The sequence below is a fragment of the Triticum aestivum genome, chromosome 2B (genome assembly GCF_018294505.1).
Source record: "Triticum aestivum cultivar Chinese Spring chromosome 2B, IWGSC CS RefSeq v2.1, whole genome shotgun sequence".
In the NCBI taxonomy this organism is placed as follows: domain Eukaryota; kingdom Viridiplantae; phylum Streptophyta; class Magnoliopsida; order Poales; family Poaceae; genus Triticum; species Triticum aestivum.
The window spans coordinates 22,606,797-22,616,653 of NC_057798.1; the positions used below are offsets into that span (position 1 = coordinate 22,606,797).

The window sequence follows — 9,857 nt, forward strand, 5'->3', positions numbered from 1 at the left end:
AGCTCCTAGTCGGTGCTTTATGCACCAGCCAGGAGTTATGGCGCCCACTAGGCTGCCGCAATGGGCCCGCTCATTAACCACTCGTCATGCAGGCCCTCAGTGCATTTCGTTCGCCGGTTAACGGTTGAAAAATTCGTGTATTCAATAATGTTCCCGGATTTTTAGAAAATGTTCATCAATCTTAAAAAAAAGTTCACAAATTCGAAAAAACTTCATTGCTTTTGGAAAAATGTCATCGATTTTGAAGAAAAAAGTTCATAAATTTGAACAATCTTCATCCATTTTTGTAGAAAAAGTTCATGAATTTGCATTTAAGAAAACAAAAAAGAAAATAAAAAAAGAACAAGAACAAGGAAAGAAAGAGAAAGGAACTAGGAAAAAAAGAAAGAAAAAAGAAAAAAGAAACGAGACCTCTCGATTCACAGCGAACTGAAGAAAAAATAAAATGAAAAAAGGAAGTTAGTAAGAGCAAGCGTGAAGATATACTAGTGGTTGATGTGGTTCTCTGTGAATCGAGGGGTCTTGAGTTCGAAATTGTCGCCCACACCATTTTTGAAGGTTGCTGGAAAGAAAAAACAGGTTAATGGGCCGGCCTAGCTTGGACGGGGTGTGTGCACAGGATGGCGAAGGATTGTCGGGCGCCGAACATGGATAAATCTTTGGCAATGAGCCAAGATACTACATACAATCAAACTGTTCTATTTTTTCCCTTTTGTATGATTGTTGCCACTTTGCTATAAGATGACCCAGGATTTACCCTTCTTTTTGCCAAAAAAAAGACTGCTCTGCTGCAAATGAACCAGATTTTCTACAGGGTCCAGGATTTCATCAGGGCATGTACAATGAGCAACATAAGGTGAACAATTCAATCACACTGGGTTGCCAAGAGCATTTGAGTTGCCATCTCTCCCTACAGTTAAACGCCCGATGAACTTGTGGAAACACATAAAAAAAGTTACAAGCCGAAAATACTCTGTCACTAAATTGACACACTAGGTACAATTGCAAGCTTCTCAACGTAATGCCCTTTCATGTTTCTTGACTGCTTGGACAACTCCGGGTGGCACCTAGTAATATGGAGTGTTTCCAATGAGGATGGTAGACCACACACGGGTAAAGATTGGAGCTCTGAGAAGTGTGATATTTTCAGCACTTTGAGCGATGAAAGACCCCTAAAGTTCAACGGAAATGATGTTGCAGTCACTTTAGGACATCTCTCGATCACCAAATATTTTAGTGAATCAAAAATCTGCAATGAGGATAGAGACTGCAACAACTGGCAGTTGCGTACAGACAACTCAGTGAGCATTGTGCTAACCCCAAATGTTTCTAATTCTGGAAGAGATGTTAAGTTAGGCAGGTCAATTATCTCCAACAAGGAAAGACAAGGTAGAGCCTGGAGAAACCTGCTAAAGTTATAGTCAGTGAAATCGCATCGACAAAACTGAAGCCTTTGTAGAGAAACGAGTGACCCTATTTCTTCAGTAGCAATGACTTGTTCAGACCCAATTATGTTTAAGGATACAACAGCCTTGAGATGCTGCTTATGGAGTAACCCGTTGAAGTGCCCAGAAGTTGTGCAAACATCGAGCTGGAGCTTCTCTGAACTTGAAGAAAAAGGCGCAAGCCTCATGTATGGCATGAAGCATGTATGCTCAATGGTAACTTCACGAGTAGTTGCGGAGAAGGGAGGAATTCCGACCAATTCTGGACAATCCACTAGAATCAATCTTTCAAGGTATGGAAATGAGATCTTGTCCTCTGTTCCAGCCCACTCACACAACTTTGGGAAGTCATCAAATTCAAGGATACATAGAGATGGAAATGCCACATCACCGTTGCCATAAAACTCATGTCCAATTCGGCCAACTCCACATAGCTCCTTCATGTGTAAATCTCTAAGTGATCCCAAATTTCCCAATGGAGGAAGGACGCCCAAACTCCTGCAATTGATAAGGTGCAAAGAACGCACTTGTTGTAGTGACTGTAGCCAACTGGGAGCTTTGGTGCCACAATACCTTCTTATATGAAGTACCTTTATGTCTTGGTGCGGCTTTAAGCCTTCAAGTACCTCCGCGTCAGCAGGAGGAGGGTTATTCCTACTAGCAAAGCTCCATTCTAAATTTAGAGAATTAAGATGTGTTTTCTTATTCAACTTAGCTTTGCATGCTTCTTCATAGCTTGAAACATTTTCTAGACCTTTTATTTTTAGTAGCCCACAAAGACCATTGATGTTCCTCAACTCTTCTAGTTTATGTCCTTCCCTCTTCTCAATGTGGAGCTCAAGTGATCCCTGAAGATTGGCTAGCCGACCAATGCCCACCAATCCTGCAGTATACTTTGTTTCAACAATAAGGTGCCGCAAATTGACCAACATAATAATGCTAGCAGGAAGCTTCTCAAGGGAACATTCCCCGGTGAAGCGCAATGTTTGCAGATGCCAGAGCCTGCCAATCGACTCAGGAAGCCTCTGGATGGATCCATGGATAGAGAGGTAACGAAGGTGCAATAACTCAACAGTGCAATTAGGCAACTCTTTAGAGTTATAGCAACTGAGATCAAGAACATGCAAATGTTTTGACTTCGCCAGGATACCTTTTAAATCCTCTTGGAAGCAACTGGAGGAGAATGGAAGTGATGGTTGGATTAGCAAGGTACGCAACTTTTCTAGCCCGGAAAAGTTTGTGAGACCAGGTAAACTGTTCATGGTGACAGACAGATGGCGCACTGTTGATGGGATGTCACAACTCATGCCATCATCAATACGGAAGCAGTCCTCCTCCACAGCAGATTTTGCAAGTTCATGGAGTAGGCCATGCACCAAGTAGTAAGTCTTGTGTCCAAGCTTGATTTTCTGGAAAAATGAGCGTGAAAGGAGCTGATCAAAATATTCTCGAGCTATGTCTTCCATCCTTTTCTCAGCCTTGCCTTGTGGATGTACAAAACCCTATGCAATCCAAAGGCGAGACAAATGTGCTGGATCAAATTTATAGTCCTCTGAAAACAAACTGCAATATGTGAAGCATCGCTTGAGGTGTCCAGGCAAGTTCTTATAGCTCAAGAGTAGGGCAGAGAAAACAATGCCATTTTGTAACCCTGTTTCCATGATATTTCTCCAGTGCGCTTTGCTCCTTGTTTGTCCTAGCAACCCTCCCACCAGCTTGGCAGCCAAAGGTGATCCATTAGTTTTTGTAGCAATTTTCCTCCTAATCAACTACAGATCTGGATGGACATTCTTACCATCAATGGGAAAAGCATGTTCCTTGAGCAGGGACCAACAGTGATTGATATCCAGAGGATTTACAGTGTACAGCTGTGAGGCACCCAACATGTGAGGTATCATGCGAGAAGTCACCAAAATTTTGCTTCTGTTGTCTGCTGAAAGAAGAGGAGTGAGGATGTCCAGCAAGATTTCATCCTTTCTGTTGCATACACCATCTAGAACAATCAGGCATCTCTTGGATGCCACAAATCGACGAAGCTCGGACTGAAGCACTTGAAAATCCACCATCTTCTTCTCATTAGATCCAACCCACGATGGTTGGGCTGATCTTAAAATCTCTGCTGCGAGCTCCAATTGGTTGGAGACACTGGAAACTGACACCCAACATCTGACATCAAAATGTTGCCTGACGCTTTCATCATTGAATACCATCTGAGTGACCGTTGTCTTCCCAATTCCTCCATCACCAACAAGAGAGAGCATCCTCTCTGGTGAAGCCCCACCGCAAGGCCGGATGAGCATCTGCACGACCTCATCCCTCTCCATGTCACGCCCATACACCGTTGTTCGACGAGTATCATCGACGAAACCAAGCGGCGGCCGAGGTGGATTGGAAAACTGGCCTTCACCCTTGTCCAGGAGAGGGACAAGCCTGCGAGCTTTCTCATTCACATTTTGATCTCCCTGATGACCCTGTTTGAATTGGAGCAGTTCCATCGACACCTCAGAGCAAGAAGCAGCTTGAACAGATGATTGAGAATCTTGTGATGCGGAACAAGGCTGGACTGAAGCCTACGGTACTCAATCTTGTCTTGAATCACTTCGATGGAGTACGTGGCATCTCTTGCTTGCTGCACCAGCGCCTCATGTCGTGGATCGGCGACGACAGATATGAACCAGATCTAGAGCATATTGGTCTTGAGCAACTCCAGCTCGGTGGCGGCGATGTTGGTCCACCTAGGCGCCCATTTACGATTGCTCTGGTCGAGCGACCGGATCTCGTCGGCCAGTCCCTCCATGGCCCGAACAACCAAGCGGACCAGCTCCGCCAAACTAGTGGGATCCAAGCCGGATGCTGTGGCGGTCTTTGGAAACTTCATCATGGATTACCTGGGCTCGAATCAAGGCAAACAGAAAATCTCGATTATTAAACTAATTCTTTTGACAGTATTGAACTGGATAATTGGTTGGCTGTACATTGCAAATAGAAACTTGGGTCTTTTTCAAGTAAGAGAGCAATGCAACATATCCATAGAAATATTTCTGAAGGCAATTTCGGATGCACCAAAATCTCTTCAATACAATTTGTGAAAGCTGTTGAGAATATCTCGCAAAAAAAGTTGTTGACGGTCATATGGTCCTTCGTTTAAATAGAGGAGTTTATCGAGAGAAGTGAGTGCATATCCATTGATGAAGTGTGTCGCGGGCCTTAAAGTGCTTGGCTGTGGGTGTTCGGCCAACGCCATTGATGGCTACATTCGAATTGGGAAGATGCGGTCCTCATGGCGGGTAGTGTTGGAATATTACCCAATTCGAATTGGGATTTGTTTGGCGTTTCTCTTTCTACACATGCAGTTAGGTTTTTCTCTTAGTCTCACATTCAAGACTAATGCAATTCTAGCACAGAAAGGTAAACTTAATTATGAACATGAAAATAGAATAATAACAATTTTATTATTGCCTTCAGCTAACACCATCTTCTTGTGCTAGCCAGTGCCCCTCTCTCATCTAGATTTCACCACCGCTGAAAGGTTTTTAATGTATCCTTCTTCTAGTTTCTGAATTGTTTTCTGTGGTGGTCCATGGAGTGGTGCAGTACCGTTGATTCAGTAGGCGTGGATAGCTTGGAGGCCTCTAATATTTCGATGCTACATGCCTGGGTATAACCTAGCTATGGGAGTCGACCGACTTCACCAAAATCTTCTCTACTTCCACTGCACCGAGTTGATTGTTGGTATAGTCTCGTTACACCTACCTCCATAGTGATCTTGGTTTTGATCGTGTGTGAGTGTTTTACATTGCACATTCCCCTATAGTAAGAAGATTCACACTAGCCGTGATCGAGATCTTTGGACTATAGTACTTGGGGGCACCCTGCCAAGTATTGGAACTCACACATCATGACATGTTGCGTTATATTGCACAACATGAACATCGAGTAGATGAGAGGAATACCAAAGAACTTTTGGTACCCTCCAATGGGGATGTTGTTGAGCCAAAAGCCCAGAACCAATGCAAATAAGATCCAGAGATACCTCGTGGCACATCGAAGGATCGAGAACCAAGAAGTTCATATCTAGCTTCAAGATAATCTTGTTGGGCACTTCATAGCACTCTATTCTTGTGCTTTTATCATGCCTTTTTTACTTGAATTATTACTTCATTAGGACCCTTTCTTGTGTTTGAATTTCAATCATTAAATTTACAATGTTGTTTAATTTTATTAACCTAAATTATCGAGTTTCCACTTAATAATGCAAATACCTAGTTGAAATGGAGTATGTAGCTAGAAGAATTGGCAAATAAACTTTTTTTAGTGAGTTAAATTTTAGGAATTCAGTCAGATCCAGGTTTACTGTAACTACTCAAATTGAGGAGTTTAGGAGCCCGGCTAGAGATGCCTTAGCTGGGGTGCTCACATATTTCCTGAATTTATTTCAGACTTTTTAGCGATATATTTTTAGTAATAAGGCTCGTTCGTAGACTACGAGGTGCCTACAATGACTATGTCAATTTCAGAACCTGCCGACTCAATCTCGTGGAGGTGCTCATATGCAGGGGTAGCCCCACCTCAATTCATGGGTATTTATTTGAATACCCATTATTTTTACCAAAAAATAGGTATACTACATTGTAGACCATGTGGATGTATAAGGGAAAACGAAACTGATACGGTAAATTATGCTAGGTAAGCATTTCAGCCCAAAACAGAGCCTAGCCTATTGTCCAGTAGACCCCCGGTTACATGAGCCCCATCAAAAACCAATAGTTTTTCTTGAAACAAGATGGGACAAAAAATACTTGAAGGATTTCTTGGTTACATTGACTGAAAGAGAATCTTTTCTTGCAAGTTAAGGATGATGATATCATCACTCATTTTAAAAGCATTAAGATCCTGAAGTCATCCTGTAATTTGTAAGCTTTGTTATTATATGTTATTATCTTTACACTATATATTTAGGTGTTGCCACTTTCATATGTTGAACAATTAGTATTTATATTTGGTTTAATTTTTTAAAGTCATGATCAATCTAGCGAGTCTATTATATTGTACTATATCTTTTATGTATTATCCAATTAGTATAAACTAGCACATATGCTCGTGCGTTGCAATAGAAGAAAAAAAATATTGTGTACTCAAATTTGAGAATGGTATGTGCAAGCATCGCCCTCTGTTTTCGCTATGAAGAAAATGATAGTTTTCTCATCCACCAAAATGCCCACCAGCATCCAGACCCGACGGCAGAGAGGCACACGCCGTGATCCTAGGTTCCTCACAGGTATTCGACAATTATGCTTTTGTTCGGTTTTATTAGGCCGGTGGACCACTTAGCCGCGTCCGTATTTTTTCAGACCGGGCAAGGAAGCACGTGCCGTGATCCTAGGTTCCACACATGTCATTGATTCTTATGTTATACTCCTCCCTCAGTTTAGTGTTATTAGGAAATATGAGAGGATCTCTTTAACAACTGATTATGCAACATCTACAGCTTACAGGGCCGGTCCATAGGCCGGGGCAGCGGGGCACCCGCCCTGGGCCCCCAAGAGGTAGGGGCCCCAAACCAGGTAGTACAACGCAGTGTGTTTTTTTATCTCAGGCGGAAGAAATCTAGAGGAAAAAATATAAAAGGGCCTAAGGTGCAACCGTGCAAGTGTAAAGCCCATTAAACTGGTGGACGTACGAGCAATACTCACAAAGAAGTCAAATCGGTTTCCACCAGTGGATCCACGAGTCCCTCGTTCTCCTCCGTATTCGGTGACTCCTCTCCTCCCAAATTCACAATCCATGAACAACGCCGCCGTTTCGGTGTCTTACAGATTCCAAGGGTGCGGCAAGCGATTAATGGATGATCATCGATCCTTCCAATCACAGAGATCTGCATCCTCCATGTAATTCTCTTCCTTAGTTTAATGATTCTAATTCAAATAGCTTTGCTCTCCATCTCTGGCTCTTACTCCTTCAGATCTGCTGACTTGCATATGTCTTCTTATAATCTTCTGCTCTTCATTGGTTCTGAGAAAGCATTAAGGAGATTAGGAGAAGGGGAGATGTTAATTCAATTCATGGTGTTGGCTTCTCATTTGCGCTGACTATTGCGGCATTCGTACAAATTCACATTATGCCATATGATATCCAGGTGCTTTTCTGATCTGTATTGAACATATTTTACGCGCCTTATATGGTGGCATGTCTTGTCAAAAGCATTTTTCTAGTAGTAGTGATGAAAATCTGAGGAAAAACATGTATAGATAAACAAGCAGAATTCCCAAAAAAAAAATTGGTTGACATTTTTTTACCGGATGAGTAGTTCTTTCATGAATCACTACAACTAGCAATATATAGTAAATGTATGAACTTCTCTTGGTCGATAAATACATTGTATAGTTAGTTTTAGAATTCAAAGATAATGGATCTATCTATTCCATCTACTAAATATTTCCTTTGGTTTTGACATACAAAATGTTTTCAGTTCATGTGTGTCAAGAAAAAAAACAAGGGCCCCTTGTTGTCTTCCTGCCCCGGGCCCCGTATATATGTGGACCGGCCCTGACAGCTTATAGGAAGAGTGGAAATATCACAATCGATATTGCGACATCTAATCCAAACAACATATCAACAACATCCCTATTCTTTCTTTCCTAGCTTTAGGATCAGATTTATGCCCTACAGAAGGAGTAAATCCGACAACCCTATTCTTTCTTTCCTAGCTTTAGGGTCAGATTTATGCCCTATAGAAGGAGTAAATCCTTGGCGCTATTTTTGATGTTCAAGGGATTTACAATCATGCAACAAGCATTCCTTGTAGGGTGCATGTCTATAGCTCGAGACCACATCTGTATAGTGTCCGCTCTAGAGTCTGCTCTTCCAGCAGCACCCGTGTGTGCTTCAGACTCTTTCCTTTCATATATTTCTACCATGTCGTTCGGAATATTTTCAAGAGATAACCGGGACTGAGTCCTCATCCTCCGCTTATTAATTTTTGAGACAACTTCATAATACCCAGCAATCCGGAAAATGTATAAAAATTAAGAGAATTGGGTGTAAGGGGCGAGGTGGGACAACTTAATAGGCGAATCAACCTTCTATCACACAAACGACACGAGCTAGCTGAACGAACAACGATATTAGTTATACCGTGGAAGTCATGAGCTCCATTCATCGCACTAGCTACTATTTTTGCTTTTGTATGGCTTAAACCGTCCAGGATAGATGGGCTGCTTCATTGGCGCGAGTGAGCCGACTTCTAAGGGCGACGTGCGAAACAGGAAAAATGAGACATTAAAATCGTGTCAAACCTACGGAAACTTTTTTTTTTCACTTACCATGGCAGTGGTGGGCAATTTTCATCGACTATAAGGATAATTGTCACGACGGACGGACGGACAAAGTTTTCAGAGAAATGCACTGTCCTTTATTAATAGGTATGGATTGGTGCTATAATCAGTTATACATGCCAAAACAAGTTTTAGGCTTTTAAAAAATTGGCTTTGAACTTTTGAATACACACTCTTCAACCGCCTCTGTTCATAGGTTGGGATGCACTTGCGTTCATACGTTCATAGAAATAAGTGCGCATGCATGTGGTGAACATCTTGCTGGTACATTACCCTTCTTAAAGAAATATAAGAGCGTTTAGATTATTAAAAATGCTCTTGTATTTCTTTACAGAGAGAGTAGTATGTTGAAGTACTAAACCTTTTCTACACGCAAGAATGATATGCCCTCGCATTCACGAGAGTCACTCGTGGTTAAAACAAAGGGACTAGAGAGATCGATAGAAGCAGAGGGAGTGCTGTAGTGGGCTGGCTTTTACCTCTTGCGTGGTCGTTCTCTCGCCGAGTCGCCGCGCGCCCGTAGGAGGGATGTTGGGATCTCGTCGGCCGAGAGAGAGGGAGCGACGGCGGCCGGAACCCCGCCGAGCCGGGAGGAGATGGAGCAAAACTTGGGTGTATTCTGGCTGGTGAGCGAGACTGCGACACAGTTGGCCTAGGCCTGTAACCATATATGTAAGCTCCACTTTTATTCTCAGTGTGTGCCCCCGTTCGCCGTGTCAAGTTTTTCTTTTTCTTTTCCTTTTAGAACAAGATACAAGCCGTTAGGGTTGAGCGGAGCCTACCAAATGTCAAACCATCTAGGAGTAGTACAAGTCTTCCTCTCCGCAGCGAAGTTTCCAGGAAACGTTGTACTAACTTTTAGCGTGTGGACTGGGTATCTATCTGCTCACACGACGAAGGTGTTTGGAATTTTCGTTCTGCCCCTGTCCGAAGACTTTCCCTGCTGACGTACGAGTTGTGCAAGTGGCGTCTCCGAAGAATGGTTGGAAAAATAAAAGATCAGCGTGGAGACAGGGGCACAAGAGTCGAGCCGAAAACATGACAATGCTCGCGTTGTCTCTGATTTTGCGCGTCGATT

At 42.6% G+C, this 9,857-nt stretch overlaps 1 long non-coding RNA gene and 1 pseudogene across 1 annotated transcript; both read right to left on the reverse strand.

The window, feature by feature from the left end:
- Positions 1 to 850: 850 nt before the first annotated feature.
- On the reverse strand, positions 851 to 4,326 carry LOC123043196 (putative disease resistance protein RGA3; annotated as a pseudogene).
- Positions 4,327 to 6,892: 2,566 nt separating this feature from the next.
- Positions 6,893 to 9,424, reverse strand: LOC123043197 (uncharacterized). Its single transcript, XR_006419081.1, has 2 exons — positions 9,259 to 9,424; positions 6,893 to 7,457 (listed from the first exon to the last, which is right to left on the reverse strand). It is a non-coding gene; the product is annotated as an uncharacterized lncRNA (long non-coding RNA).
- Positions 9,425 to 9,857: the final 433 nt, after the last annotated feature.